The following is a 27,791-nucleotide window of genomic DNA, read 5'->3' as shown; positions in this document are numbered from 1 at the left end:
GGTGCAGGGGTTGCATATTTCATTTTTACTCACATTATGGACACTTTCTGTTGGTATAGTCAACCTTCAATCCCTCTTCCCCATTAGAGTGCTGTACCATGTTTGAGAAGTGGTACCATTCAGGAAGAGCTAAAGAGCTAGATCATTAAGTCTTGTGCTGTTGTATCTCAGTAACTGTGTCATGAAGTCTTTTTTTAACTCTTTTGCTGTATCATTATAGCAAATATCTGATGAGCAAACAACTTCATGGAATCAATCATGGTCAAAGAAACCAGCACTAGAACACTGATGGAAATAAAGAACAATGAAGAGTCTTGGTAAAGTCCTAGGATCAAGGAACCTCATTTACTCAACTCCAGAAAGAAAGTAATGTCATAGGCCCTACGTATCAACTTTAGACAGGATACTACTTTTGAGAGAATATACATATAGCCTGTTCTAATATCCTTGAAGCACTGAATATAACAGAGCTCAAGGCTCTAGAAGTCTTCTACAAGTTACTGAACTTCAGAAGAAAACATCTAAGATCCTTAAAACAAGCTGATAACTGAAACAAACAAATGATGACTTTTGGCCAAGACTTTGGATCAAGCCCTCTTTCTTGCGGGGTGGGATTCTGAATAGCTTCTGCCATTTGGGCTGATTTTGACACAGGTAAAGAACTATATTCTTAGCCAAACTCTATTAAGAACATATCTTGCTATTATCTTTCAAAGTTTCATCTTGAAATAGTTCTATCAACAAAGAAAATGTTCTCACTTCTCAATAAGAGTCTGTAATAGATCTGAACAAGTCACATAAAGTTTTCTAATATATGTTTTCTCCAGTGTGGTGAGGATGCAGGATATGCTATGAGTGAATTGTAATGTGTATAGAAGGTTCATTAATTGCATGGCTGAAAGATGTGTGCTCTCATCCAGTAGTGATGCTCTTACTGGGATAGAACCATGAGGTCAACTGAGCTGTCTAGAGCTAGTTCAGCAAATATATCAAGTGCTAAAGCAGCAACTACTGCTCCAAGAGAGGGGCAAGCCATGATCACTGGGACAAGAGTGAACCTATCACAAATAATGGGTTTTGATAGGCCATATGATATGCTCCTAAAGGCTCACCCTGTTGCACATATACAAACAGAAACAGAGAGTGTTTTGTAGGTTGAAAAGAGCTGCTTATATTTGGACTTCAAAAGGAGAGAATTTCTAGGTGACAAAGGGTTACTGTTTTCTATATTTGCAGCATCATTCACCATAACCAAGTTATGGAATCAGTTTAGGTGCCCACCAAGAGATGACTGGATAAAGAAAATGTGACATATACCCATAAAAATGTTATTCATTTATGAAGAACAAATTATGTCATTTACAGGGCAAGTGCATGGAAGTGGTATAGGCCATAATATTAAATGAAATTGCCCAACCTAGAAAGACAATTACTATATGAATGCTACATACACACACACACACACACACATATATATATATATATATATATATATAGAGAGAGAGAGAGAGAGAGAGAGAGAAAGAGAGAGAGAGAGAGAGAGTACAGTAACAAGAAGACAATCTGTCATATAAATCTGATATGAAAGTATAAGATAAACATTTTCAGAAGAGAAAGGTGACTGAGAGGAGAAAGATAAGAAGATAATGGAAGAAGGATATCATCAAGGAATGATTACATCTGAACAAAACTACTCGAAAGCTCATCATTGTGTATAATGAATATGCATTTTCTGGGAGGTGGTGGTACACACCTTTAATCCCAGCACTGGGGAGACAGAGGCAGAGGCAGAGGCAGAGGCAGAGGCAGAGGAGGCAGAGGCAGAGGCAGAGGCAGAGGCAGAGGCAGAGGCAGAGGCAGAGGCAGAGGCAGAGGCAGAGGCAGAGGCAGAGGCAGAGGCAGAGGCAGAGGCAGAGGCAGAGGCAGAGGCAGAGGCAGAGGCAGAGGCAGAGGCAGAGGCAGAGGCAGATGAACCTCTGTGAGTCTGAGGCCAGATACACAGAGAAGTCCTATCCCCAAAAGCAAAAACAAGCAAACAAACAAACAAAAAGAAAATAGAAAAGTTATTAATCCAGAGCTATGGCTATATCAGAAAAAGTTCACACCTATTACCTGAATATCCTGAAGAAAATCCTAGAAATTGTCTACTTTGCCTCCTTTTTGTGGAGTTCATGATAATTTTGAATATTCTTTAGTCCATGATTCTCCCTGTTTAGTTCAAACTATAGCCAATATACTGTGCTTTAGGAAGAGTAAGATTTTGAAATGTTATGTCCCTTTGGGGCTATAGCCAAGACACATAAAAATAATGCTTTTTCCTAAGTTTCCTTGTGCTCTGCATAAAGTGTTTGTTCTTTGAATAAATCTCCTATGTATCATATCAGAGTCCACCCAAGAAGGAAATTCAGATCCTTTGAGTCTTAAATGTGGATTTGGGAAATGCAGCAGGTGGTCTTGAGTAAACCCAACCTCCAAGGCATAACTTTCTACAGTTATAATTCTCCTCCCCAGTTTAATGGGAAAAAATGCATTACCTAGCCATCATAGGTTAGAGTCAAATAGAAAGGAGAGAGAGAGATTTATAGGAATTCAGCACGTGACTTTCAGAAGACCTGTCAAGATGATGTTTGGTTGGGTGCCATCCAAAAAGTATTGACATCTGTTAGATATTTTGAGATTCTAAACAACCTGAACCATTTTCCACTTGGTTTCTTTGTTGCCAAGACTGTTATACAGACTGCTACTAGGTACAATGTTGGATTGTGAAAGGCAGTCTATGTTCTGATAGAGTGAAGCTTACTCAGGAGACCTAGTAGAAAATTCTCCAAGGTACAAGGGACAGAAGCATAAGCTATGCTCCCAGACACAAGCATCTGACACCATGAGCTCTCAACTCCATCATCCTGTGGCTATCAGTCATGTAGGCAATGCCCTAAGCTCCTGGTATTCTGGCTAGACTCTACCCCCATGTTACCTGGCTACAACCAGGTATATCCTGCCCCACAGTTACCTGCAACAGCAAGGTAGCCCAGCTCACTCAAGGGGTTTCTTGGCCCCTCGCCTCTCTCTTAAGCTCTTGTTCTCTTTCCTGTCTCTTACTTTCACCTTTCACCCCCTTCCCTTTCCCTCTCTCTTCATGTGGCCATGGCTGCCCTCTACTTCTTCATTCTTCTCTCTTCTCTCTTCTTTCTCTCTTTGTGGGAAGCCACATGTGCCGTTGCAGGGTGGTGCTGGCTACTGCTGGCCACCACACATACATAGGCAGTAAAGTTTTTTTTGCCAAGATGAGGTTTTGAGAATTAACCAATCAGATGAGAGACCAATTAACCAATCAGATGAGAGACAAGTTAACCAATCAGATGAGAGATAAGTTAACCAATCAGATGTAGACACGCAAATGAGGTGGTAAGCATAACCCATGCATAACCAATCCAGGTGTGAGCCACGCCTCTCCTAGGCCTATATAAGCAGCACCAGTTCTGGGCTTGGGGTCTCTTCGCCTCTGCAATCAAGCTCTCCCAATAAACGTGTGCAGAAGGATCCTGTTGCAGCATCGTTCTTGCTGGCTAGTTGGGCATGCGCAAGATCTCTTCTTTCTCTCTTCTCTCTCCTCTCTCTCTTCTCTCTTCTCTCTCTCTTCTTTCTCTCTCCTCTTTCTCTTCTCTCTCTCTCTCTCTCTCTCTCTCTCTCTCTCTCTCTCTCTCTCTCTCTCTCTCTCTCTCTTTCTCTCTCTCTCTCTCCCCACTTTTCTACAGTAAAGCTCAGAGACCATTGGCCGTTTCTGCTCATTAAGATCTGCTGTGCTGGAGCAATGGGGCAGGTTTCCCTCTAAGGAGCCACACTTCTAATCTCTAGCAGGAAGGCCTCCCAGTGTTTCCAGCAGCCAGACCAGACCAAGGACTCCTGCCTTCACAGGAACCACCCATTACCTTCCCCCACCCTCTTTCTCCCTTCGGCTCTGGGGCTGACTGAGCCGCCACTGGTGCCCCTACTTCCATTCTCAGCGCTTCCGCAGTGTCCAACCATGTACTGCTATGCCCAAGAGCTATAACCTGCCGTCTTTGGCCTCTGTGAGGCACAGGGATCCCAGACTGCTTCCTACCCACCCCACGGACTGGAAATCAGTGGCTTCCCACAGCCAGACGCCCACCTGGCAGTATGGAGAGTGCACAGTCCAACTCTCATGTCTGTCTACCCAGTACCCCCGAGCTCTGGCAGGACAAGGGTCTCTCTCACTCCCCCTTTTCCCCTCATGGCAGGTGTCCAACAGTACAAGGTGATGAAATGATGTTAGAAATTAGGCCTTTGCTTTGAGGATTGAGTTTCAGTGAATATTGAAATTTAGCCAAAAAGTACAGAATACCCCTGATACAACTCACAAACTGCATGAAGCTTAACAAGAAGGAAGGCCCAAGTGTAGATGCCTCAAACACACTTAGAAAGGGAACAAAATAATCACTGGAGGCAGAGGGAGTGACCTAGAGGGGAAAGGGAGCATGGGGGAGACAGGAGAGCAGCCTAGAGAGCCAGGAGAATGAATGGAAGTATTCAGTAGCAGGGGGTAGGGTGCGGGTAGGGAGAACCTCTAGACAGTCTCAGAGAGCTGGGATGTGAAAGGCTTCCAGGACTCAATGGGTATGACCTTAGCTGAAATACCCAACAGTGGGGAGATGGAACCTGAAGAGACCACCTCCAGTAGATAGACATGGTCCCTGTTGAGGCATGAGGCCACCCACCCATCCTCAACATTTTTGACCCAGAATTGTTCCTGTTTAAAGAAAATGCAGGTACAAAAATGGAGCAGAGACTGAAGGAAAAGCCATCCAATGACCAACACAACTAGGGATCCAGCCCATGTGCAGGCACCAAACACTGGCACTATTACTGATGCCATGTTGTACTTACAGACAGGTGCCACACATGGCTGTCTATCCTCAGAGAGACTAACTGAGACAGAGTCAGATCCTTACAGCCACCCATTGGAATGAGGTCAGGGTTCCCTATGGAAGAGTTAGGGGAAGGACTGAAGGAGCTGAAGGGGATTACAAACCTATAGGAAGAGCAAAGGTATCAACTAATCAGGACCTCTCAGAGCTCCTAAAGACTAAGCCACCAACCAAAGAGCATACATGGGTTGGTCCGAGGCTCCTGGCATATATGTACCAGATGGCTTGTCTGGCATCAGTGGGAGAGAATGTGCCTAATCTTGTAGAAACATGAGAAGGGATGAGGTGGAGGTGGGTGGGTAGGTGGATAAGTAGGGAAGTACCCTCTTACAAGCAAAGAGGAGGAGGTTAAGAACTCAGGGACAGGGACCAGGTAGGGAGGGGCAACATTTGGAAGACAAAAGTGTACTTCAGTCCTTCTTAGAAGGGGGAACAAAATACTCATGAGAGGAAATATGGAGACAAAGTACGGAGCAGAAACTGAAGGAAAGGCCATCATTCAGAGGCTGCCCCACCTGGGCATCCATCCCATAGACAGTCACCAAACTCAGACACTATTGTGGATGCCAGGAAGTGCATGCTGACAGGTGTCTCATACAGCTGTCTTCTAAGAGGCTCTGCAAATACAGAGGTGGATACTCACAGCTAACCATTGGATTGAATGAGGGGTCCCCAATGGAGGAGTTGGAGAAAGGAATGAAGGAGCTAAAGGGGTTTGCAACCTTATAGGAAGAATAACAATATCAACCAAACAGACCCCCCAGAGCTCCCAGAGACTACACCACCAACCAAAGAGTACACATTGGAGGGACGAATAGCTCGAGCTGCATATGTAGCAGAGGATGTCATTGTTGGGCATCCATGGGAAGAAAGGCCTTTGGTCCTGTGAAGGCTTGATGCCCCAGTATAGGGGAATGCCCAGCAGGGAGGTGGGAGTAGGTGGGTGGGTTGGGAAACACCCAAATAGAAGCAGGGGGAGGGGGGACAGGATAGGGGATTTCCAGAGGAGAAACTTAGAAAGGGGGTAATATTTGAAATGTAAATAAATAAAATATCCAATAAAAATAACATAAAATAATTTAATAATAAAGTAAATAAAAAAGAAATTAGGCCTTAGCTTTGAGGATTGAGTTTTAGTGAATATTAAAGTTTGTGTAGTAGTTACATATGATGAACATGGATTGTAGTACATCCCATTCCAGTTTGTCTTCTTGTGTTAAGAAATTTTTAATCTCTATAATGTCTATTATAGTATTAAAACCTTACATGGTGCATGCAGCAAATACAATGGAGAGAGGAAAAGTGTATCTGAAGCAGGTCCAACTCGATTGTTGGGATCATTTGGTTCTTAGAAAGTAGTCCCAGCTCTGTGCTTAACCTTATAATTCCATTTAGAGAGTAAATCGCTCCCCACTAAAGTTCTACCATAGGTGCTGCACAGAGTGAGAGAGAGAACTGAATCAAAAGCGAAAGATTCTATTTAAGGGCTAGGAGATAGGGAAAACCCATGTTATAAACACAAGCAACAAAAGTTTAAAATATAAAGTGAAGTGCCCATGAAGACAAAGCATGTCAAGATTAGTAATGGCCAGGAGCTGATGAGGTCCACGTCTGTTTGGAGTCAACTCATCTGAGCATGTAAGGGTAAGGCAGAATACTGGGTGTTTTATTTTTGTTTTGCATATTTTCCTTGGTGGGTGCTCTAGTTTAGAATATCCTTTCCACTTAAAATATCCCCAACTGTCTTTGCCAGCAGGTCTCCAGCTGTTTGATCCGCAGGACTGAGGTCAAGACCAATCCTACTTTGTTGAAAACATTCTTCATGAGCTACATACTGTTCCTGTAGTTCAGGCAATAGGCACACAGCCCACACTTAATTATGTCTTCCTTCATTTCATGAAAGAATTATGGTCCAATTGATATTTTTATTGGAAATATTTAATTATAGCTTTTAGGAAATAGTCTCTACTATGGAAGTCTTTTATTTTAGCTACTAGTTTATTGTAAAAGGAAAAAAAATACTATTTTTGAGTTGGTTCAATTATCCCCTTTCATCTAAAATTTTGTATTTAGAGCTTTAACCAGTATCTGAAAAAGCATATCTAAATCAGGCAACCTTGATTGTATGCTTCCAAACAAATTCTAAACTCTCCTCTAAAGCAGGGCTTGGCCTCTGGTAAGTTAATGGAAATCATTAATGATAGCTTCTAATGCAGCATCAATTTGGAGATTCAATGGTGTACTTCTAGACAAGTATAGATATGGACCTCCCTGCCTAGTTACCAGTGGCAACTGATCTTCTGAGATGTTTAGAAGGTCATCAGGGAAAGGTAAAAGATTTGGATAAAAGAAAGTGGGGGGACCCAATGGGATATGAGAGAGAAAACAGAAAGACAGAGGAAAAGAGAAATTTGGTACGGAAATCAAAGGGAAGACATAAGGCATGCCAATATTGATAATAAGTTTAGTCTGTGTTGCCTATATTTGTCAAGTTGTATATTACATTTGGTCAAATAACCTGTTAGTAGTGTATAGTCTGCTTTTCATGGTGTAGAAAAGCACTTGATACATATTTATATCATGTGTTTCCAGTATTTCAAGAGTCCTGTTTCCAGAGATCCAAAATCTCTTATTAGAGCCTTCTCTCAGGGTTCTATCACTTCTAATAGTGGAGTTCTGGGAAACAACCCTTTATCACATAGCCCTGCCCTTCATTCCCATTGCTGTGATAAAATGCTCTGAAAGCAAGCAATGGAGGAGAGAGAGGATTTATTTTGGATCACAAGTCCAGTTTATAATCCATCACTGTTAGGAAGTCACAGTGGCGGCAGCTTGAGATATACTGTCAACTCACATCCACAGACAAGAGCAGAGACAAATGATTACATGCATGTTGCTCATTTTTTCCCCTACATATATTGTTCAGGATTCTGCTTACACAATGGTGCCATGCTGGTCTTCATATATTGATAAACATTCAAGACAGCTCACCATAGACATGCCAACCCACTCTAGATAATTTAGCATTAAGACTACCTTTATCTTCCTATGTGATTCTAGGTTGTGTTAATTTGACAAGTAAAAATAACCAGCACAATCACGAAGCATATTTTTAGTTTGGTAGTATCCATAAGTGTGATGGTTTGAATATTCCTGACCTAGAGAGTAGAAATATTGGGAGGTGTGGTCTTATTGGAATAGATAGCCTTGTCAAAAGAAATGTGTCACTGTGGAGTTGGGCTTTTAGAATTTCCTCCTAACCAGGTGGGAGTCAGCCTTCCCCTGTTTGCCTTTGGAAAAAGATGTACTACTCTCAGCTCCTCCAGTGCCATGTCTGCCTGCCTAGACATTGCCATCCTTCCTACAGTGATTATAATGGACTGAACTTCTGAACTTGTAAGCCAGCCCCAGTGAAATGTTACACTTTATAAGAGTTGCCTTGGTCATAGTGTCTCTTCACAGCAATGAAACCCTAACTAAGACAATAAACAACTTAAAATTATGCTTATTGTCCTTTTGTTTCACAGGGAGTTTTTAAAAGGACAGTTTTGTTCCAATCCTATTCCCTGGAGTGAACAGTGACATTGAAAGCTTCTAGCATAACTTTCAGGAAAGTTATATCATTTTTGTTATTTACAGAGAGAGGGTCAAGAATATAGATCACAATGATACTATGCACTTTTTAAAGTCAGAAAGCTAGATAGTTTGCTTTCAATTCTCTCTGTGTCTCTGTCTCTGTCTCCTCTCTCTCTCTCTCTCTCTCTCTCTCTCTCTCTCTCTCTCTCTCTCTCTCTCTCTCTCTCTCTCTCTCTCCAAGCCAATAGAACAAAAGAATAAAACATGACATAGATGGAAAGAAAGCCTTATCTAGTTTATGGCAATAGTCAGCAACTTATGAGATCCATGACTGCAGTCAACTCACATGAGCATATAAAGGTAAAGCAGGTTCCTGAGTGTTATCTAGTTGTCAGAGAACAGAACAAAAAGAGTACAAAAGTTTATCCAAATGGCTAGAACTCCAAACTCAACCAATAGATCGATACTAGCAGAGCTACAAGACTTGCCTGTGTACCAGTCTGTGGCCCTTTCCAGGGAAACATTATTTGGCAGTACAACACAAAACAGAAGCACAAAGGTTAACAGAGCAGACTTGAATGGAAAGAATTGCCCTGATTCTATGAGGTTCCCTAGAGAGTGGAAAGTGAGTAGAAACCTGGGTAACAAATAGAATAGATAGCTCTGGAACACAATCCAGAAATTATGGCTAAGACCTGGTACCAAATCATCCTGTCAGTGTAGTCTACACCCACTGAGGTCAGCATGTCAAAGTCTTCCATGTGTATTTTAATGGTCAAAGCCTGGTAACCATGACATGAGCATGTCAAGTCTCACACCAATGGAATCTCTAAGAAAACTACAGAATAAAGGAAGACTGCTGAGATATGGAGGCAAAGGCAATTTCTTTATTCAGATTTTTCTCTGTGGTTAGTTGCATTTGACAGAGACTCAAAAGCAGGTACAATAGACGATTACATGGTTAAAACAAAAGACAGGGGTTGGTTGGAGGATGTGCCTAGAGGAGAGGGAAGACAAATAGTTGAAGGGGCTATAAGGGGGTGCTTAGTTGTTGGAATAAAGAGATGAACTAACTAGGAACTTGAGAAAATATGCAATTGATTGCAAGAATATATTCGCTTTTCTTTAGAAGTTTTAATCAACTATTATGAGTGGGATAATTTGTATGGGTACAATGGAGAATTTGATTAACTAAATTCTGACTCTTCTATGCTACAGACTGTTGTTTGATTGTATGGGCTGGTTGCTTTTGTGGGTCAGAGATCTATTGGCATGTATGATCTGGCATATAACAGGAGTTCTCTTTCATCAACACACTCTTTTGAAGATATCAGGGAGCCGAGAACATGCTGTAGGGGTACTGTGGGATATCATTACATGACAATGGATTAGCCAATATACCTGACTCTCTCATGTTAGCATAATTGGCTTTGATTACTTGGGGAGGATAATGATGAAAGAGAATCTCTCTAAAGGTAAATTCTACACTTTTCTGCTACTGTGTCATTTATTTGACATTGTAGACCCTTGTTCTACCCTATATGGACATAACAGAGTTGAGAACATTTAGCGAAGGGAGCTGCTTTCCTCCGTTCACACTACTTTTGCTCTTCAGAACTTTCTCCCAACTCTTCTATACAGAAACATATTTACATAAGAATTGAAGCTGTATTGTCTCCTTTGCTTATCAACTTTGCTATTTCACATTTCCAGTCAATTAAGTTAGTTTGTGTCTTGTTTCTTTTTGAATGACTGTAATATAGTCTTTAGGGTCTAAGCAGGTCTTGTGCCCTGCCAAGCCTTGAAAGCAAGATCACTACTGTGAATATGCATAGATCATTCCTCTTTCTTTTTTCTCTCCATCTATTCACAACACCGAGAATTTCAAGAAAAATAAGAGACTCCACTGTGTATCACGCATTGTATTTCATTACTCTTGACAATAGTGTGATTGAGAGACAAGCCTTGAACCTGAGAAATGGGTGGAAATGCAAGATTTCAGTCGGCATCCTCAGTCCCTGATGATTAACTAAGAATCATTTCAACAAGACCACTCCCTCTCATGTGATTCATAAGGTAATTGAAATGTTCAGTTTACTATTTTGTTGTGGATTCCATCCTTCTCATATTCATTCAGCTGGTTGAGGAAGGGCAGCATCAGCTATTCACTCCCCTTCAGTGCTTGGGATTGTCAGCTCACACAAAGCACTGTGTAATCCTGACTGACTTCAAGAAGGAGCCATGCACTAGTTTACTTCTTGGCTTAAATACAGCAGCTCACTCAATGTTGACCCTCCACATTGGTCCGTTCAGGAATCTAAAATTTACCCATTTACCTATTACACTGCATTTCTACCATTCTACTTAGACTGAGAATCTGGCCTTGACTTCTCTATAGCTGTCTCAAGACTTTTCTAAGTAGCACTTGGTGAAAAGAGGCAGCCTTTTGGTTCTTCACATACTACTCATAATAAAATAAGAGTAGTTTATATGCCTATAAATATCTGCTAGCAATCACAGCTGATTTCTTTTAGCAGTCACTGATACACAAGCAAAATCTACCTGGAAATGGTAATTATGTCTAAGCATTTTTCCTGTAATGTCACCAATTGTATAGTTATTAAGTAGGCAATACAGTTGTTTCTATGAAATGTGCTTCTCTCTTTAGTTTTATGCAGTCTCCTGGAAAAGATGGTTGCTGGTGTTACTTTATAATCAGCTACATTATAGAGCTAGCTATATGCTCCTCAACTCTTTAGTTAGAAGCTAAGAGGAGAGGTTCATGTTTTTCTATACCCAACTTGCATTTAAAAAACCAGGTATATTCAATTCTACATGGAAACGCTTGGGTTTTAAAAGTAGTACTTAGAGAAAAACACTGGTTTCAAAACATAGTAACAAACATAAAGTAGGACTCATCTTTATTGTCTTCCATTAGTATAGCATCAATTCATTAATCTATTCAATGGGCAGTAGTTCAACTGTTTACTATTTACAAAGCACTTAGGCAGATATGAAGCAAAATAAGACAATCCTGTCAATGATGGGACTCTATATTAGTAAGGGTTCTCTATAGTAACAGAATTTAGAGGGAGCGAGCAAGTGAAAGAGATTAAGAAGGAGGAAATATATCTATATCTACCTATATATCTATATAAAGGGAATATATTAGAATGACTTATTTACACTTAATACGATAATGGTCAACTATTCCAATAATGGCTGCCTATGAATACAGTTCAGTCCACAGGGTTGGTCTTCAGTATACACCAGAATCCCAGAGAAGTAGGCTCTAATGCCAGTGAAAGAATGGACTTGCTATCCAGGTGAGAGTAAGCAGGCAACAAGCACAAGCTTCTTCCATGTCTTAAGAAGGCTTTCAGCAGAAGGCATGGCTCAGATCAGAGGTGGGTTTTCCCAGCTCAAGTGGTCTGGATTAAAGGTGTGGTTTCCTACCTCTGGACTGGTGATATTGCTAAGCCCATTGAATTTAGAGTCCCTCAAACGTGATTGGAAAAAAAAAAAGAAAAAACCAACTAAGGGCTGGTAACAGGGCTAAGGAGCAAGAGCACTTTCCTTTAGGTGTGACAACCTGACTCCTATTCCCAGAGACAATGGGAGGAGGAGGAGGAGGAGAAGCAGAGGAGGAAGAGGAGGAGGAGGAGGAGGAGGAGGAGGAGGAGGAGGAGGAGGAGGAAAAAAACTTGACCCCTAAACGTTATCCTTTGATCTCTACCTCAAATAAGCCATGGCATGCAAACAACTGCATACATGATCATATTTGGGCACACACACACTCAACCCTAATGAGTAAGAAAAAAATTAAGAAAAAGTTCAATGTAAGATTATTGCAAAGTGTGACAATTCTGGATCTGAAGAGAAGACTCAGTTAACAAATTACTTGCTGGACAAACTTAAAGACCCTAGTTAACCCTCACCCCCCCAAAAAACCTGCATAAGAGCTATATATGCTAGTAAATGTGTTTGTAATCATGATAGGGACTATGGGACATCTCTGAAAGTCTTTCTTGCAGTGAGTGATACTGGTGAGGTGCCTTTTGATTTCAGTCATGTCCATTAAACAGGTTCTTCCTGAGAGGAAAAGAGATATAAGAACACACACACACCCATACACACCTGACCCAAATTTCTGGTATTTCAGGCCTCTGGCCATGACAAATCAGAGACATTTCACATTATACATACACCAGCTCTCTGGTAAGGCCCAGGCTGCAGACAAGCCCAAAGACATTTCTGGATTTTAGTCTAGAATAAAACCTTATAACTTTAGGGGCAGGGTCCAGAGGAAGTCTTGTTATACTAAACTGCCAACCCAGTATCTACCTCCTGCTTTTATCTATCCCAGTAGCACATGTAGGGGCATGGGTGGTGGGAAACAGGAGGATGACTGGAAGCTGATGAACCGGGCAGCCAAGCATATATGGAGCAGTGACTAGCAGAGTTCCTGTCTCAAACAAAGGTTATCCTCTGACCTCCAAACACTCATTATGATAGGCTCATGCTGACCATACACACACAGAATATGAAAGAGTCATAGATTCTGTGACAAGATAATTAAGACAAGGGGAATAAAAGAATAAATCTCAGAAGGACAATGTGGTCAAACCAAAATGAAGGAAGCAACAACATTTACGTAGGTGTGTGCTTAGCAACATTGGCCCAGATTTGTGTTTATCTTGGAGAGGGCATCCAGCAGCAGCAGAGGGAAGCACACTAAAGCAAAACCACACAGTATGGAATGGTCAACATCCATGCCCCAAACTAGTTCCACAATGAAGTGTGCCATGGTAGTTAGAGTGGAGATTCTTGAAACTATATTTAAAGTTTTGAGAACAGAACATCTGCTTAGTTATGAGGCTCTTAAAGTTGAGCAAAGGTAATGTGAAGAGGAAAGGGGATGTAATATGGAGGGAGGTATAAGTGAGGAAAAGTGTGGGAGGGTGGAAGAGAGGAGGGGATTGGCAGTGGTAACCAAGTGTGTGTGTGTGTGTGTGTGTGTGTGTGTGTCCATATAAAAGAGTTTAGTTAGAGTTAGCCTACAGGAAATGATTATACTATTCCTAAAAGCCATATGTTACCAAATAAAAATCCCAGAGCCAGGAGAGGGATATTTTCTTTAAAGGAATATTAGAGACACTTCCCCCATGGAAAAAAAAGATCAACACAAGCTTTTATCATTGCTCCAGGTTGCCCACAAGACCTTGATGTTGTGACCTTATTATTGACGTCATTGTCCACACTGATCACTGGATAAGGAGAGATCAAGATGGTCCTAACCATGAAGTCTCCTCACTGATAGCTAGCTTTCATCATAGTAGAAGGTACTATGCAGGTGCTGATGATAATATATTTATACTTGTGTGTGTGTGTGTGTGTGTGTGTGTGTGTGTGTGTGTGTGTGTGTAAGACATCAACACTCTTATTCAGATGTAAACTCTGTGAACTGCAATAATGACTGGTGTGGCATGATATGCCCATGGTTACAAGATCATAAATGTTATAGGGGGACTAACTGCTTTCTGATTGGTTTAAAACCTGTCCCATGGGAGGAAACACATGCCCCTTATTTGGAAAAAACAACCATGACGGGAGACCTCAAAGGCCCCAGGACTGAGCATACCATTTTCATTTAGCTGAATAGACATAGCTTCTTTTTTTAAAATTTTTAATATTTTTTATTACATATTTTCCTCAATTACATTTCCGATGCTATCCCAAAAGTCCCCCATACCGCCCCCCACTTCCCTACCCACCCATTTCCATTCTTTTGGCCCTGGCATTCCCCTATCTTGGGGCATATAAAGTTTTCAAGTCCAATGGGCCTCTCTTTCCAATGATGGCCGACTAGGCCATCTTTCGATACATATGCAGCTAGAGACAAGAGCTCCGGGGTACTGGTTAATTCATCATGTTGTTCCAACTATAGGGTTGCAGATCCCTTTAGCTCCTTGGGTACTTTCTCTAGCTTCTCCATTGGGAGCCCTGTGATACATCCAATAGCTGACTATGAGCATCCACTCCTGTGTTTGCTAGGTCCCGGCATAGTCTCACAAGAGACAGCTATATTTGGGTCCTCAAAACCGCCTCTAAATTTCCATCTCTCCACCCTTAGGCCAGTGCAGCTCTCAGACTTTATCAAAGATGTTTCTTAGTGTGATTGATGATAGTTATCACAGAAACTCACAACTGGTCAAAATGCAGAGAGTAAGTGGCAGTGGTTTGCTCAGGCACAAGTGAGACACCCACATCACACCCCTTCTCCAAGGTTCAGATCCTGTGCCAGAGGAGGGGGCAGCAAAATGGTAGAGCCAGTGGTCTGAGAGGACCAGAGCAAAACAGTGTCTGGATGTGGCAAGACTATTGTGATCATGAACTCACAGCAGCTGTCACTATGGAGAGGAGTGTGTGAGACAGTCCCCACCCTTACCTGAGGAGCAATGGACAATTGATGTTCTCTAGTGAAGGAGAACCAATTTTGGGGTGTGGTTCCTAGTAGGGTAACTGTACTGTAATATTTACCAGCATCATGTATATACAGACAGCCCAAATTATAGGCAATGGGTTATTAAAGTAAAAATTAAAGAAGACATAAAGTTATGGGGTGAGGGTGGACCTGGAGAAGTTAAGGAGGGAGGTTGGAAGTGAATATGATTAAAATACATTGTATGAAATTCTCAAATAACTGATAATTTGTTTATTTAAAAGTTGTCATACGTATACAGATGTTTTAAAAGAACAAGATTATAAAGAAGTGATGAAGTGATGTTAGAGAGAATTTCTACAAATTCTGAGTGTCACACTCATCATTCCATCTCTGCTTGCACTTGATTTCCCCACTACTCTTATGAATGCCTCTGGCCTGTGCCAGTCATGTCACTTACATGCTAATTCAGTCTTGAACTCTTACTAATTCTGGGCACTTTTATACTTCATCACAGATTATTTCTGTCAACACTTAAAAAGAGATACATAGTTACTCTTCTAAAACTGTAAAGCACCATAGCATCCTTAAACACATCTCCTATTGTTGTTTGTCTCATTTTGTAGCTCATTATGAAAACTGTAGGAATGAGGTTGACTTTGGCATCTTTATACTTGAAGATGTCACACATTGATCTCGTCTATCCACATTTCCACCTTCTCCCTACTTCCTCATGGCCCCATTTCCACTCCCTCACAGAACCTCTTCTAATCTCTAGTCCTTCTTTCCATATATAATTAGCTTGTCCTCCACTTCCATACACTTTCCTGCAAGTAACAGAATCTTGTTGTGGCTGAATAATCCTGTTATTTGACATCATATCTCTCATCTGCTGACTAGCACCAAGACAGACACCACACTTTGACTATTGTGAATATCATTGTAAGTAAGCACTTATCACTTTTATAGGTTGATTTCATTCCCTAATAACTGAATGAGATAACTGAATATGTTAGTTCTATCTTCAGTGTTTGGAGGAACTTTTATGCTATATTGCACAAGGACTGCATTAAGTTCCTAACATACGCTATTATACATAAGAGGCTTTTTTTTTCCTAAATCATCACTATAATTTTTGTAATCTCTACTTTTAATGCAGGTAAGATAAAATCTTAGAGTTTTCATTTGTAGTCTACCTGAGCATTTTTCATAATGTAATTGACTATTTGTATGTTTTCTTTGGTGTCCAGCTTTTCCCAATGTTTAAACTACTGTTCTATCAAGTGCTTTGGGTTCTTTATGCCGTCTGTCAGTCTCTGGGAGACATATAGATAGGAATGACTTCTTTATTTTGTAGATTGTCCCTCACTCTACCCACTCTGCTGTGGAAGACCCTTGGGTATGATTCTAGTTGCAGGTTAGCGTCTTTTCTACTTTTGAAGTTTTATCTAGCAAGTCTGCCAGTGCCAATATACTAATATCTTTCCTTGGCTTTATTCTCATGTTTCAATTTTATCTTTAGATCTTAAAGTCTGCTGTCCACCTTTTCTATAGTGTGAGAGAAGGGTCTAGTTCCAGTCTCCCATATGGAGATACCCAGTCTTCCCATCTGCAGTCCCAGAAGAAGAATTCCTTTACCAAATGTAAGCTTCCACATCTCCCTAAGAGTCCGTTCAAATTCAAGAAGAACGAAGAGCAAAGTGTGGACACTTTGCCCCTTCTTAGAAATGGGAACAAAACACCCATGGAAGGAGTTACAGAGACAAAATTTGGAGCTTTGACGAAAGGATGGACCATCTAGTGATTGCCATATGCAGGGATCCATCCCATAATCAGCTTCTAAACGCTGACACCATTGCATACACTAGCAAGATTTTGCTGAAAGGACCCAGATAGAGTTGTCTCTTGTGAGACTATGCCGGGGCCTAGCAAACACAGAAGTGGATGATCACAGTCAGCTATTGGGTGGATCACACGGCCCCCAATGGAGGAGCTAGAGAAATTACCCAAGGAGCTAAAGGGAACTGCAACCCTATAGGTGGAACAACAATATGAACTAACCAGTACCCCGGAGCTCTTGTCTCTAGCTGCATATGTATCAAAAGATGGCCTAGTCGGCCATCACTGCAAAGAGAGGCCCATTGGACTTGCAAACTTTATATGCCCCAGTACAGGGGAACCCCAGGGCCAAAAAGGGGGAGTGGGTGGGTAGGGGATTAGGGGGGGTGGGTATGGGGGACTTTTGGGATAGCATTGAAAATGTAAACGAGGAAAATACTTAGTAAAAAATAAATTAAAAAAATAAATAAATTAAAAAAAAAAAAAAAAAAGAGTCCGTTCAAGGGACTCACGAGTCCACTTGAGCATCCCTGGTTCATCCTGCTTCCCCCAGGAACATTCTTTTTGTTACCGTGACTCTAATACAATGCCTCCGGTGTTGCTTTTTGAGTAGTTTTCTTCTGTAACCTCAAGATTTTTGTGCTTTCAAGTGAATTTTGGATTTTTTTCCTATTTTTGTAAAGTTGTTCATGGTATGAAAATCACCCAATGATACCCTGGACCCTAAATCTCTTTTATGTCAGGTAGTTTGTTTGTTTGTTTGTTTGTTTGTTTTTTCTTTTCTTCCTGTCTTCCTTTCTTCCTTTTTTTTTTTTTTTTTTTTTTTTTTCTCGAGAGAGAGGTTTTCTCTGTGTAGCCTTGGCTGTCCTTGGAACTCACTCTGTAGACCAGGCTGGCTTCGAACTCAGAAATCCGCCTGCCTCTGCTTCCCAAGTGCTGGGATTAAAGGCGTGTACCACCACTGCCCAACAGCTAGTTTGTTTCATTAAAAAAAAAATGGACACTGTTCCAACAGTTAGGGCTTATACATTTATTGCATTTCGTTTTAACTTTTTTCAAATAGCTTTGAATATATGTTACTCATTTCTTTCTCTTATTCATCATCGTGTAAATTTGACCATTTACTGTATTGGCATTTTTTTTTTCTAATTGGATATCTATTTTCTCATGGGAATTTATTCATATTCTTAGTTTACTTTATTTAAAATAAATTACTTACTATATATTTTGATTATACTTCCCCTTCCCCCAGCCTCTCTTAGATCCTCTCACCCAAAAAATCCATATCATTTCTTGTTCTCTCTCTCTCACTAGAAAATACTGGTCAGTTTTGTGGCCTCTAGCTTCTGCTATGCTATCAATATTGAATCCTTACTTGGATTCCTCAGATATTCTCTTGCTGCTCTGTGTCATGGAGATTCTACAGCTTTGATTATGCAGGACTAGCCCCTTCTATGTGCTCCAGCAGTTCATAGATGGAGTAGATGTTAGAGTGGACCAACTTAAACCCCTGATGCGGGTCTGGGTGGCAGCAGAGGCAGTCACCCTTCCAGCTGTCCTGTGCCAGCACCACCAGGACCAGCTCTCTAGATTTGCTTTGCCTTGCTTTGCGCGGGGCTCTCAGATACTCTTACTCTAAGGGGCAGGCCAGCTTTCCAGAAGCACCCCATCCTTAACCCCAGGCTAGCTCACCCAAGTGTACAGCTGGCAGGGGTTGGGCCATCTCTCCCACTCTCACACCCTCACCACCAGGGCCAGTTCTACTGTGTTGCCTAGGGGAGGTGAGGACCACTCTGCCAGGTGCTTTAGCTGGTAAGGACAGCTCTGCTCAACCCTTGAACATCAACAGTGTCCCAGGCAGTAGCCCAGACAAAGGAAGACCATATGGCCGTTGGTGGTAACATGGGTCACAGTCATGGACACAGACCCTTGCTGCTCCAGAGCATAGATCCAGGCATTGCTCTTGGTGATAGCACAAGCCTAGACTTCACCATGGCATCTGGTGGCAGCACAGGCTACTCACATCAGGCTGTTCCTCAACACCCTCGAGTCTCCAGTTCTGCCTCTCTTTCTTTGAATGCACACCCGGTTCTGCTTCTCTTTTGTTCCCATCTCTACAACATATTTGCACACCGTAGTGGTGCCCATGAACCACAAGGTCTCATGGCAGTGAGCAGACCTCTGAGTGTCTTCTGCCTGCCTGCACTGCATGACATTTTCTATGTCCCCAATTTGTAACTTTATCCTTGGGTATGCCTATGATGAACTGAATTTTTTTAAGGGTCTAACAAAGGTCTTTCAGTTTTTCTTCATGCTTTCTTGTTTCTCTTTCTGTCCTTTCTGACAATAACATTTCAACTACCTGTCTTTGGGTTCTACTATATTCCTCTGCTTGATCTAATCAGCTACTGAGGCTGCCAAATTTTTTTTTTCTGTTTGACCATTTAAGCTCTTCATTTCCTCTACGATTTCTGTCCAGTTCTCTTTGAGATCATGGGCTTCCCTCCTTTATTCATTGGACTATCAATATTTTCATTTTTCTTGTATTTCTGTGTTGAGAACTGTTCAACTTTGAGGTGAGCCTCCTGCTCATGGGACTCTTATTGATATGTGATAAATTCACCTTCATTTGAATTTGATGATTGCCTCTGACAATTCAAATCTGTACCTTGCTACTCCCAGTTCAAACTCACATTCCTGTGTAATATTCCCAATGAACTGAACAGGACAGATGTTTGCCCATCATGGAAACTCTGATTCCCAAAAGATGCTTGCTGATTAGTGGTAACAGCCGAGGGTCAGGCAGGACTGTTTGTTTAGGTTTATATAACATATTGAGTAATTATTTTATTTCTGATAGCTTTTCAGTTGGTTTTCTTGGTTTGTTAATTTGTTTTCAGATTGGCAATCCTGTGTTCACATAATTCACATAGTAATCCATTTCTCTTTTCCAACACAAAATACTAAAAACAATTTGACGAGAGTTTATGTGTATTAGTATTTTTGTTTACATCTATGTACCACATGTGTGCTAGAAAAGGAGATCAGATTCCCAGTAATTGAATGTACAGATGGTTGTAGACTACCACAGGGTGCTGAGTACTGAACCCAACTTCAGAAGTAGCCATTGCTCTCATCTTCTGGGCCATCTCTTCAGCCCATCAAATCTGTTTTTTATAGTTTCAAGTTATTAGATTAAAACTTCCACAATTCATATTAAAGCATAGTATTCTCACCACCTTTACAGCTTAAAAAATAAATATCTTTGGAGTTTCATTATAAAATATGATGTCTATTAGTTTAAGATAATCGTCCTAACAAAGAGGAAGTCTTTTCTTGTTTTTTAAGATTTTATTAGAAGTAGCCAATTTTTACTGAAGGTTATTATTTTAAGAGAGCTTTCACGTTATTTTTATTTTAATCTGTTACTGTGTTGAGTTTAATGATTGGACTGAGTTCTCTAGTCACTATATTGGTACACTAAATTTCAGAATTTTGATGAATGTTAGACAATTGGCATTTTTGCTTATCATCTGATTTGATTTACAAGCCTTGTTTGTTTTACATATTGAACTAAGAATCAGGCCATTATTTTCTAAATGAAAGTATTAAGACTTTTTTGTTTTTATGGAGAAGGGAGCTAATTTAGTTCATAAAGTTCTATGAATTGTAATATTTTTGAGTCATTTATCATGAGCTTTCCCGAACCCTTTGGTGTCTGTATCTTTTATCTTCCTCTTGTTGAGATCATTTGATTCACTTTCTTCCTGTAAATTTCTTCCTTCTACCAAAATTGCTGTTGTAAATAAAAGATTCATTGATTATCTTCTTACACGCCTTTCTCACACGTGATTCTGTTGTATCATTGCTATAATATACCTTTGTTTTCTCACATTTTCCCTTGAGTAAACCTTCAAGGCAGTTGAACACATTTATTAATTTTTCAATTATTTATTAACCTTATATTTCCTAAACATTAACTTCTACGTTCACTTTTACTAACTCATTATGCTTTTCAATTTTTATTTTAGTTTTTATGTGTTTTCCCCCTGCTTCTTGCATTTGAATGTTTTATTCTTCCTTGATATATCATAAAGGGATTCCAGACTATAGATTTCTCTCTGACTTCAGCATAGGTTGAAGTACAGCTATTCCTTTTAAAACTTTGTACAGTGAAAATTCTGGTGAGAGCTTAGTCCAAGAATGATTCTGAAGAGTAAGTTTTATTTTGATGTGGTTTGTTTTTGTTCTGATGTTCATTCTTTTCAGATTAGAGTTTCACAGGTAGATATGTAGTAAATGCGTATGTAGGCTTAACCATTAACCTGGGGGTCCTGAAGAAAGCCAAGGAAGCTGTGGACATGTTTTTGCTGTTTGAAGTGCAGCAAAACAAGCGTAAGGACCTTTGTAGGTTGAGAAAGTACTACCACTGAACCAATCCCCAGCTTTCAGAACCAAGCACCATAGAAAATCTATATTTCCCATACTCCGATAGAAGTTCAGAATGCAGGAAGGTTTGTCAAAAGAATGTATAGAAAGATGGAGGCAAGGAATCACAGGGGTCTGAAAAGAAAGACAGAGAGACATGGGGGATTTCTAAGATATATTGGAAGCTAGGTTATCTGGATTGGCACTTGATTGACTATGGCTGTGAAGAAGGGGAGTGGATAAGAAACTGACACAGGCAATTCTGCATTTGGCAGCAAGGTCTCAATGACAAAGCGACGGGGGACGAAGAAAGTGAGAAAAGAGACACTTGAGACAGTGAAGTTTACATTCACCAAATCTCTAGTTGAGACATGAAGTAGACAGCAAAAATCACAGGCTTGAATAAAGAAAGAAGAGTCAAGGCAAGTGATGAATACCGTGGGCCAACACTGCATAGCTTACTACCCTCACTAGATGAGACCAATTATTCAGAGATGCAGAAAGAATAGTATCCAACAGAAACCTGGATTCTCGGAAATATAATTTTCTTCTACTCTCCTCTTTGTTAAAAAAAAGCAAATATTTAAAAGCATACATTCAATATATTCTTCACCAAGGTGGAGGCAATTTTAGCCATACCTTTCTTTATCTTAACAGTTCTGTCTTAGAGGTTTTTTTTTTTCCTGTAATAAAAACATGATAAACAAGAACAATTTAGAGCAGAAAGGGTTTATTTTTTCTTATCACTCCCAGGTCTTAGTCCATCATCAACGGAAATTGTGGCAGGGACTGGGAGATAGGAAATAAAGCAAAAGCCATGGAGAAATGCTGCTTTCTGGCTTGCTTAGCCTGCTTCTTATACACCCCAGAAACACTGGCCAGAGGTAGTGCTGCCCACAAGTGTCTGAACCCTCCCACATCAACCACTAGCTAATAAAATGTTCCTAGGCTTGCCTATAGGCCAATACTATGAAGGCACTTCTCAGTTCTGGCTCCTTAATCTCAGGTTTGTCTAGGTTTGTATGAAGTTATAACCAACAACTAATATAATTCATATATTATAATAGCCCTTCAAAATCAGCTGGTCTCTTTCTGTTCCACATCTTTTAGTGTGTGTAATACACCGTACAGAGCAGAAGCAAGAAGTCACTCAGCCCTTTTCTTAGATGAGCATTTCATTATAATGAGTTTGGTGTTAAGTACTGCCAGGCTAGCCTATGGAAGTAAATCCTTACATTTCAGTAGTAAGGCTGGTGTTTTAGCAGGATGACGTGGTTCTGTCCACATCACATGAGTTTTGGAAAGCACCAACTCTCTTCGTGTGTGGCCAGACTACTGAGAACCCAACTTTGGAATTGGACAGCTAGATCACACAGCTCCATCATTCTACAGTCACGACACAAAAGGATGGAGTGGATTTAGCCACCCTCTGGCTTGACCAAAGGATGAATTCAAATGTTTTGGCTGAAAGGCATCAATGGGCTTGTGTTTTCAGCTTCTCAGTTTCCACAAAATCTTCAAGAATGCTTCTTCTCTGGCCTACAGAGGTCATTCCGAAACCAAAAAAAAAAAAAAAAAAAAAAAAAAAAAAAAACCAACCTGATCCTAGCACCATTGTCTTTTATTTCAATTTCTGCATTTCCCCTGATCCTTTCTTTGTCCCTTCCCTTTCTCTCTGTTTTCTTCTCTCTAAGCTAATTAGAAAATCTAAATATTGTCAGTAGGGTAAATTACTCAACCACATCACAAAACAATTTGTCAGTGTGTTAAAAAGCTGAACAGATTTGGTAGTGCAGACACAATCCCAGCTACTTTGGAGCGTGAAGGAGGAGAGCCCCTTGGTGGGCTAGCCTAGGCTCTCTACTAAGATGGTGCTTTGAAAACTGAATTAACAAAACAGCTTAGCATATACTTACCACAAAACCGGGAGATTGTTCTCCTAGGTATCTACCCAAGAGAATTTATTTTTAAAGTGCCCATTAAAGGATATTTGTGTGGGAGTTCAAAATCCTTTAGTCATGATAACACAAAACTGAGATTGGTCCAAAAGCCCACTAGGCAGAGAACTAGGCACAGTCCAGACTATACAAACAGAAATCTACACAGCAGTGCAAAGAGCTGTGGCCGGCACACACAGATGGATTTCAGAAATAGCATGCTCCATTAAAGCACAGGACACATCTAACTCTGTACTCTATGGCTATTATTGCATGGAATTACAAATAAACTGATACCATAGAGACTAGAGGCAGATCCTTGACAGTCTGATGCCCAGTAGTGGAGCAAGGATGACTGGAAAGAGCTAAAGAGTACATGGGAATTGGGGGAATGTAGTTAGTTACCTGTGCTGAGCCAAAAGACCACAAACCCAGTGGCTTAAAACAAGCACAGTCTTTTATATGCTTATTCTTTTAGGGCTAAAATCAAGTATTACAATGCCCTTTTGGAGGCTTCAGAGACAATTTACTTTCTTGCCTTTCCCAGTGTCTAGAACTGACCTCCTCATATATCTCGGCTCTTGGCCCCTTCCCTATGTACAAAACTAGCGAGTAAAAGTTCTTTCTAGCTGTGTTCCTCCTACGTCTCTCTCATGGTTCTTGTCTATGCTAGCAAATCTCTGTATCTTTCCCTCTTAGCAGTATGCATGTAACTACATTTGATACAAAGCATTCCTGGAACAAAATTCCTAAACAAATTGAGTGGCCCATAGACTAGAAATTAGAATTTTTTCTTCATATATCAATCAAGTTGACAGTATCAACTCTAACCCCAAACTCTCCTCCTAGCTTGCAAAAAGTGGTTTCAGAATTGTTGACATCACTTGGATCCACATCAGCGCAACTCACTCTTCTTTGATAAGAACTAGTCTCCGGTCAATACTTCAGAGGAAGTGCTGGGAATGGCAGTCTTCAGATACCAGCTGTCCCAAGGGTAGGGCAACAAGCCTACTGTCAAAATCTAAAGCAAGTGAGAACCAAGAAGGAGGTTGAAGACTGAGGGTCATTGAAGAGAAGACATCTTTCTAGAGAGATGGTTCAGGGAGACAGAGCGTGTACTTCTCATAAAAAGGAACCACTTTGGGATAAACACACAGGAATAATTAATAAGAAAAAAATTAAGAGTAAAGAAAAAATCTAATTTTTCAGCTTATCCACAATTATCTCCATTTGTCACATTCTATATGATGGCATGGCTGACTTAAAGAAAGGGATATTTACAAAGACCCAACACTGCAATTCTTATATTTTATCCAGTCTGTTCTTATCCACAGCCCATTCATAAGAGGTAATATTTTAGTTATATGAGCAAGGATATCAAATCTTTAATATTTAGTTCTATGAACAAGGATATAAAGAAACCAAATAATCATAATATGTACTTTTCTTGATTTCCACTAACAAACTTTTATACTATTGATCATTTTCTGGCATCTACTTCATCATGGAGTCACAATAGAAACTAGATTATCTAAATTTGACTATCATGGATCTGCCTTCTTTTACTATCAGGCTGACTATTCTGCCCTCTGCAGAGAAATCATGATTTATACCATATAATGATTCAATGGCCATATTCAGATGCGTGAACTATTCAACTTTATTCTGATTCCAAAGGACAGTTACGAGGTCTTTTACAAACTAAATTTGTGAGCACACAACATCAGAGTAGAATGATCAAATATTCTATAATTGTTGTTTTATGTCTGAGCACAAATCTGAAAAGCTACTCTGGCTTTGGTGTGTGATAGGGCCTTTCCAGTCTGGAGCAAGAGCATAACCAGCCCCTCCCATGCTTAGACAGTTGGAAGACAGCAGACACCACACAAACTGTCAGAGAAGACAATGAATCAGGCAGATCTTCAGGAGCACATAGATTTCTTCATTCTGAAGGGAAGTCAAACTCACAGAAACAAGCAGGAGGGATAAGCCATCTTTCACTTGCACTTCAGACAGCTCCAGGATTTATTCAAATACATAGTAGGGAACTTTGTGACAAAATTTATCATCAGGCAAAATGAGTTATGCATACTCTTTGCCTTGCTTTGAGAGGTTATACCTTCTAACTAAAATGTACACACATTCAGTCATAACATACCTTTATGAAAAATGTAGACGACCATTTTAAATGTTTATGATGTGAAGGTTACAAAGGTTATAGAAATACATCTTAGTTATTATCAACATGCTCTGGAGATTTGAAATATGTACTGTTAAATGATTTATAATGTATCAGGCACACTTTACAGTGTAGATGCATCAGGAAACATCTGACCCAAGAAGCCATGTTCTCACTGAACCTTTATGTGGAGCTCCTCAGCACCGTGCAGAACAACAGAATTGTGCTTAGTTGTGTATGCTCAATGGACAGATGGACCAAGGAAGGAAAATATCCCCACCTGCTGCTCTTATGAGAATTCATGCCCAGTCTGGCATCTGTAATAGGACTGTTGGGCATTCTGCGAAGACATTTGTGTTCAAATCATGGATTGGCCATAGGCTACATATTATAAAAACCAATTAAACTTTGAGATCATTTTACCTATAGGAGCAATGATTCCTTCCACACACAGTTGGGAAGCAAATATTGTTATGCTAAATAACCTCTGTATCTTTAAGTTACCCCCCAGATTATTTATAGTTCTTAATAAAATGTAAAGGCATATAGGTAATTGCTATACTGTATTGTTCAGGGACTAAGAAGGAGAAGAAGAAAAAGAAAAAAGAAGTCTGTGAGTATTTGGTACAGAAGCAATTGTTTTTCTAAGTAATTTCCATTTATGGTTTATGACTCTGGAGACATAAAACCCAGGGCTGCCTGTATGTAAATAAGCATGTAAATGGGGAGATCTCAATTCTGAATAGTGTCTCAGCTTCACAGGCTAGAGATTTAGAATGTCTCAAATGTCAGCGTGCCAACATTGCTCTAGATACATTCAACTCTTTCTACTCTCTCTGCATCCATATCAAAGCATATTACAGAAATCGCTGTGCTGTCACACAGGCACCTTTTGCCTTTCCCGACTGAAGCTTCTTCTAATTCTTGATCATATCTGTCTCAGCTTTGAATGCCTCCAGTTTGCAGCACACATCCCTCGTGCATAGTAAGTGCTCAATAAATGTTGGCTGAAATAAGGAGTCTCTGGGAAGCAAGGTAAATAAAATGTTGGCGATGAAATATGCATGAACAAGAAAGGCTATGCTTTGAAGGACTTAGGTAAAATAAGGAATCTGGGGAGTTTCTGTGATTCAATTGGGGCTGTAGCTATGACAGCCTTATATACACAGAATCAAATCACAGAAGCAAATGGCAGCAGCAGCCTAGCAGGAAAGACCAATCACTCCTCTCCTAAATCAGAACAAATAAGTTTGGAGAAATATGATAATTGTTAATAATATGAAATTGACAAGAGGTTAGGGAACCACTTTGATATCTGATTACTATTTAGTTGATATTTAAGTTCATATTAAAGTGGGAGAGCAGATGTTAGCCAAAGCAGATGTGAGAATACAGTAAAGACTAACAGGATTCAGTTGCTTGCTTGTGGTATACTTTGCTTAATGATAAAACTTTGAAATTTAATCCAAAAGAAAGGAGGTGTATTTGGTTCATTTACTTTATTTTTCTTTTATTTCTCCCAAGTAGTTCACCAAAACTTAGAGATTAGGCAGTTGCTAAAAAAATCTTTCCATATCTGTGTAGCTCAGCAGTCTAAATTTTTCTTTTACAGGAGCCAACAAAAAGATCAAAGAAGAGATTTTGTATTCACAACAAAGACTGGCACCAAAATAAGGTAGATCAAAACCATAAAATTGTCAAAAACCTGAAGTTCAGAAGTCAAAGGGACAGAGAAGAATGTGAGATCATAGAACAATGTGTGTGTGTGTGTGTGTGTAGGAGGAGGAGGAGGAGAATCTTTTTTTATTTCTGCCTTCAAGATTTTATGTTATTCAACTAGTGCATGGCTAATGGGTGGGGAAAAATACTGGGTCAGGAAAAGATGAAATCTTTCATAAACTACTGATAATGACTCAAAGCTAAGTCCTTAGCCACTCTCTATATCCACCTCCAATTGAAGGGGCTGCTTGCAAATCTTTTAGGGCATCATTTCCAGTCAAACATGTGTCACTTCTCAACAAAATACTGGTCCAGCTGAGGACAAAAAGGGATGAGGAGAAATTATACAGTGTGCTTAATATTGTTAACAGCAATGGGCTGTATTCTTTAAAATTGCCAAGAGAGGAGGTTTTAAGTTATGATTTCCACTCAGTGTAAAAAAACCTTCAAGCATATGAAATTCTGTGGGGTTTACCTAGACACATTTAGACATTCCAAGTTACATAAATGATACAAAACAGAATCTTGAATATCATAATTATACTTATTTTTTATCAATGAAAATGAATGAATTATTCTTTAAAGGAGGAAGGAAAGAGAAGGAAAAAGAAGTGTACTTGTGAGCAAATGCTTCTTAGGTGCTTTTGTAAGGTGTTTTTGAAAGCATGGTCCCCATAATTTCATATATTTGAAATCTTAGTGAGTAGCACTAGGAGGTATGGCCT

This window comes from Mus caroli, unplaced genomic scaffold (genome assembly GCF_978045245.1).
Source record: "Mus caroli unplaced genomic scaffold, Mus_caroli_1 scaffold_20, whole genome shotgun sequence".
NCBI classification, from domain to species: Eukaryota; Metazoa; Chordata; class Mammalia; order Rodentia; family Muridae; genus Mus; species Mus caroli.
Note: the sequence above shows the minus strand (reverse complement) of the source record.